We start from the raw sequence: 6,000 nt of genomic DNA, 5'->3' as shown, positions 1-6,000 counted from the left end.
GAAATACCTAGGGGTTTATTTGACATCTAAAAATTTGAACTTGTATAAGGACAACTATGAAAAATGCTGGTCAGAAATTAAAAAAGACCTAGAAATATGGTCAAATTTGAAATTGTCAATGTTAGGCCGAATTGCAGTGATTAAGATGAATGTACTGCCTAGAATGTTGTTTTTGTTTCAAACTTTGCAGATTCTTGACAAGATGGACTGTTTCAAGAGGTGGCAAAAAGATATTGCGAAATTTGTCTGGCAGGGCAAAAAGCCCAGAATAAAATTTAAAGTACTTACAGATGCAAAAGAAAGAGGGGGATTTGCCCTGCCAGACTTAAAACTGTACTATGAAGCAGCAGCGTTTTGCTGGCTGAAAGAGTGGATGCTCCTCGAGAACACAGATATCTTGGATTTAGAAGGTTTTAATAATACATTTGGTTGGCATGCATATCTATGGTATGATAAAATCAAAGTGCATAGAGCCTTTAAGAATCGCATTGTCAGAAAAGCGTTGTTTAATGTATGGATAAGATACAAAGACTTGTTGGAAAATAAAACCCCTAGATGGCTGTCACCTTTGGAGGCTAAGGCAGTGAAGAAACTCAATATGGAGGCCGGATGGCCAAAGTATTGGGAAATTTTGGAACAAGATGGAGATAAATTGAAATTACAGAGTCATGAGAAATTGAAACCAAAAGTACAAGATTGGCTCCATTATTATCAAATAATGGAGGTTTACAAACAAGATAGAAAAATTGGCTTCCAGGTGGAAAAATCAAAATTAGAGACTGAACTGTTAGAACCCAATACTAAGAATTTGTCAAGAATGTATAATTTGCTGCTGAAATGGAATACACAAGATGAAACAGTTAAATCGGCTATGATTAAGTGGGCACAGGACATTGGTCATAACATTATGTTTGCTGACTGGGAATGGTTGTGGAACACCGGTATTAAATTCACGGCATGTAATGCCTTAAAGGAAAATATTATGAAAATGATATACAGGTGGTACATGACCCCAGTCAAGCTAGCAAAAATTTACCATTTGCCTGATAATAAGTGTTGGAAATGTAAAGAAACTGAAGGTACTTTCTATCACCTTTGGTGGACATGCCCGAAGATTAAGGCTTTCTGGGAAATGATATATAATGAAATGAAAAAGGTACTTAAATGTACTTTCCCTAAGAAACCAGAGGCCTTTCTCTTGGGCATTGTCGGCCAATTGGTGTCAAAGAAAGACAGAACTTTCTTTATGTATGCTACAACAGCAGCAAGAATACTTATCGCAAAGTATTGGAAGACACAAGATCTACCCACCCTGGAAGAATGGCAGATGAAAGTGATGGACTACATGACATTGGCTGAGATGACTGGCAGAATCCGTGATCAGGGAAAGGAGACGGCGGAAGAAGAATGGAAGAAATTTAAAATCTCTCTTAAGGACTATTATAAACTTGATGAATGTTAGAATGTCGAAATCTTGAGAAAGAAAGGGTTACAGCGATATAAGATTAGACTGAAGGAAAGATTAAGAGGACAGAGGCTTGACAGAAATATTTAGAAGTTGCTAAAAAATTTTGGACATTGGGATGCAGAAAGGGGAGGTATGGGGGAGTCTGAGAAACAAGGTTTATGAAAAAAAGGTTATGAAACTATACGTGTTTGTATGTCTTTTTATATGTTTGTATTGTTCTAAAAATTTTGTAAAACCAATAAAAATTTATATATATATATAAAAAAGAAACTGGCGTTGGTCCTTTGTGAGCTGGGACCTGAGGCAGCCCTGACAGTACTCAACACTCTTTGTGAACTTAATGGACTTAGAATCAGTCATCCATACCCTGTATGCACCTTTTTCGTAGCCCATGAACAAACCATGTGCCCCACGCTTCCCAAGCTTGTTGCTTTGTGGGGTGTGTACCCACATGTCAGAACCAAAGATTCTCATGTGCTTGATGTTGGGTTTCTTACCAAACATCTTCTCATAGGGGGTACAACCAATAGGTGATGACAATCTGCGATTAAAAGTGTAAGCTAAATTCGACAGAGCCTCCCCCCAAAACTTATCAGGGAGATTGGCATCATGCAACAATGTTTTCAGTCCTTGCAGCAACGTTTGATTTGCTCGCTCCGCAAGCCCATTCATCCATGGCGATCTAGGCGTTGACAAGTCATGCTGGATTCCCTTCTCAGTCAGGAAAGCTTCAAACTGCTGAGAATTGAACTCCCCACCCCGATCAGTAAAAAGACAGCCAATACGTTTACCGTGAACATTCTCCAACCAAGCACAGAATGCCTTGAACTTCGGAAACGCTTGCGATTTCTGCTCGAGCATAAACACATGAATGTACCTGGAAAAAGAATCAATTAGAACCATGAAGTACCTTGCTCCACCCAAAGAGGGCGCAAGCGGACCAACCAGGTCTGCATGCACTAGCTGGTAGGGTTTGGAAGCCTGCCTGCTAGACTCCTTGCCTTTCGGAGCAACCTTCACCTTGTTTTCTGCACAAGATACACATTTCATGTGAAACTTACAGGGTTTGATGTTCAAACCCTCAACCATCTCTGGCATCTTGGCCAGTGCCTTCCAAGAGAGGTGACAAAACCTTCTGTGTGCATCGTGAATGCATCCTGCATGAAGAACTTTGTTAGTTTGTGCAACACAACAAGAATCAACATTAGACACAGCAACAGCACTGTCGTCATAAGTTATACAGAACAAACCATCCATAAACTTTGCATGCAAAATGTCCTCTTTGCCTTTTCTGATGACACAAACGCTCCTCTAGAAGGAAATGTCAAAACCACGCCCAGTAAGCTGTGGGACTCTGAGCAAGTTGTCTGCAGCGCCTGGAACATATAGTACGCCTTTGATGGTTGTGTGCAGACTTGCCAGTCTCACAGTCCCTTCTCCTGCGATTCGCAACGTCTTTCCGTCAGCCAGGTGGATCTCACCTTCTTGAGGTTTGAAGGAGATAAAGAGATGGCGGTCCTTTGAAATATGGCGGGTACTTCCTGAATCCACAACAAACCTGGCCCTGGCCTTTGGAGCAGTCTTTCCAGCAAGCAAAACCTTGTTTTCCACCGGTGTGGGCTTTTGCAGCTTGCCCCCCTGCTCCTGGCCATCAGACTTGCCTTTAGCCTTTGGTGAAGCTGTGCCAGCAAACAAAGCCTTGTTTTCCACTGGCGTGGGCTCTTCACCCTCCCTCTGCTTCCGGCCATCTGCAGGCATCTGCCTCTGTTTACCTCTAGCCTTCCGGCCTCTGCAAAGGCGATGACCTTGGTTCCCATGAGAAACAGAGCTCTCAGCTGCCGACTCCTTGGCTCACCCTGGAGGTTGGAATGCTGCCTGGGATGACGTGACAGTCAGCTCCCCCTGCAGCTTGCAACCGGTGCCCTCGGCATCCCTGCATTCACTCGCATTCTGGGAAACAGCCAGGACCTCCGATGCAGTCAAACTCTGGGCTGGGATGACTGGCTGGTGGGCTATTTTCAAAGCATTCCACATCTTACGTGCAGTGACGTTGCCAGCTAACGTTGCAATTTCCTCCAGAGAGACGGACAAGACTATTAAGTCTATCGCGTTCGAATTTTCGGCCTTCCATCTATCTGTCAGAGGAATTGGACGGGCCTCACACACAGTATGCCACACTCCAAACTGACGCAGCAAACTCTCACACCATTTTGCCCAGGTTTTATAATTGTGCCCATTTAACTTTGGGCAATCAGCAGCCTCAGAAGCCTGGAAAAACTCCATTCCAGCTATTTCTTTGAGCCGTGAGTCTTTTTCACTTCAGAGACTCCTTATCTCAGCAGCCATAAATCTTGAGGCCTGCTGGGCTCGACGCCCAGACCAATTAGGCCTGCTGGACATCAAAGCTCTTTCCGTGGCAAACAGAAAAGCCTTTCTTTCGCTTTTCCTCCACATACCTTTCAATGCAGTCTGTCGCAGTCTTACTCTCCTGTAAGTGCCATGAATCTGGGCCTGAAACCTGTTGTTGGGATACTGCCAGGGAGATAAAGTCCATCATGGCCCCAAGCCGTCTGCCGGACGATCCATCGATCTTTCGTAGTCAGCAGTAGCATCGATTAGCAACATGAGTTTCTAGAAAATATCTTGCCACATTCTAGAGCTCATGCACACTCTATCAGCAGATAATGCACAGCCAAAAGTTGCACGCAGGAGAGCATTATTTACAAGCTTTATTCAGCGTTGATCAGAACAAAGAAAGACATGACTGCCTGCGTCAGTGTCCCCGACAGAGAGAGAAAACGAAAGCAACAGAAAACATAAACATCCTGTGAACAGGACATGCGCAGACTCTCTGACTCACAAAGCCTGCTCCCTTTTAAGGTGGAACGGAAATATCCTAACAAAATATAGGCCCTTTTTCAGGTATTCACTTGCCATTCAAAAGACTTATGGAAGATCATTAACAAGTTGTTCCCACAACACCTGTAGTACAAGAGAGGTAAATAATCCCCGTAAGGTTATGATTATACCATTGTACCCCTACAGTATTTGAGGCCTGAAGGAGAAAAAAATCATTTTTTTCCTTCTGTCAAAAGAAGCAAAGGGAAGCTAGTTATGCTTACCCTATTAGTGAACATTGGGCCACTTCACAGAAAAATCACTTCTACTTAAAGGACACTGTGTCCATTGGAAGCATGTAGGTAGAACATGAGTTGCTTGTATGACAGAATGCTTATTTGGTTAACCTTTCATAGGACGTAACCTGCCAGTGTTGCATCACTGTATTTTTGGCTTCCTGCTATTGCAGATTCAACATGGCTGTTCTTCTGGAACAGACATTTACACTCTGATCTTTCTCCCTCAAAACTTGAGGTGATTGAAATGGAGGACTCGATGGGACGTTATGACTTCTACAGCGGACTGGGCTTGGCTCTCAGCTCTAGCCTGTTCATTGGAGGAAGTTTTATCCTAAAGAAGAAGGAACTTCTCAAGCTAAGTAGCAGAGGTGCTCTCAGAGCAGGTAATAATATTGAATAGGAGCTCACAGAGTTACCATGCCATCTGTTGTGGATGGGAAAAATCCCAGAAACCAGGCTGTCCATGAATGAATGGATTTTATTATTTTGGTCACAGACCAGTTCCAGTCCACATGCAATATCAAGGAGGTCATAAAACACGATAGGGATACATTTGAATTTGCAATTAGGTATAACAGGGACAATACAGATATGGCAACAGTTTAAAAATATATAAATTAAAACTTAGTCACTAACATATAACCTGAAATTATCATTTGAAACCTTAATAATGATGATAACACAGCTTGTTCCCTAAGTTTTATGGCAATCGCACAGAATTTGGCTACTCTTAACGTGATCTCAGGATCCTTGTCCTCTACCAGGGATTTTAGACATTGAAGTTCGGATTCATTTGGAGATTTTTGCATAGCAGGGGTAATAAATACAGAGCATATATCCCCATAGAAATGGCAGCGTAACAAGGCATGAGAGACAGTTTCTACCTCCATCAAGCTGCAGGCGCAGACTTGTTCAGCGTATGGTTTACCCTCAAATCTGCCCTGCAATAAGGCAGATCGCAGCACGTTGAATCTAGCGAAGGTAAATGACCATCTGTATTTAGGTATTTGTAATTTTGACAAACAATTTGCCAGGGTAAATCCTCTCCCTTTATCTTTTATTGCTGGGTGTTTATTCATCTCACTCATGTGGCATTGCAGTTCCACATCCCAAATTCATTGGTGGATTATTGCTCTAGCTTTCGCATAACCTACAGCTATCAGAGCCTGTGGGGAAAACCCCAAGCCTCTTAGCTTTTCATGCAGTGTAGCTTTCCATTTAGATTGGTAGGAATCCAGTAGGGTTAAAGGTGCCAACCCAACAGGGGAAAAGATAAGTTTTAACCAATAATGGATCTTCAGAATCCATATCTGAGCGCTAACAGGGATTTGCCCGACCTCCAGGTGGACAGCTATGTTAGACACACAAGAAGGGATCCCTAGCAGGCAGCGATAG

This window comes from Podarcis bocagei, assembly GCF_964188305.1.
Source record: "Podarcis bocagei genome assembly, chromosome: W".
Lineage (NCBI taxonomy): Eukaryota > Metazoa > Chordata > Lepidosauria > Squamata > Lacertidae > Podarcis > Podarcis bocagei.
Note: the sequence above shows the minus strand (reverse complement) of the source record.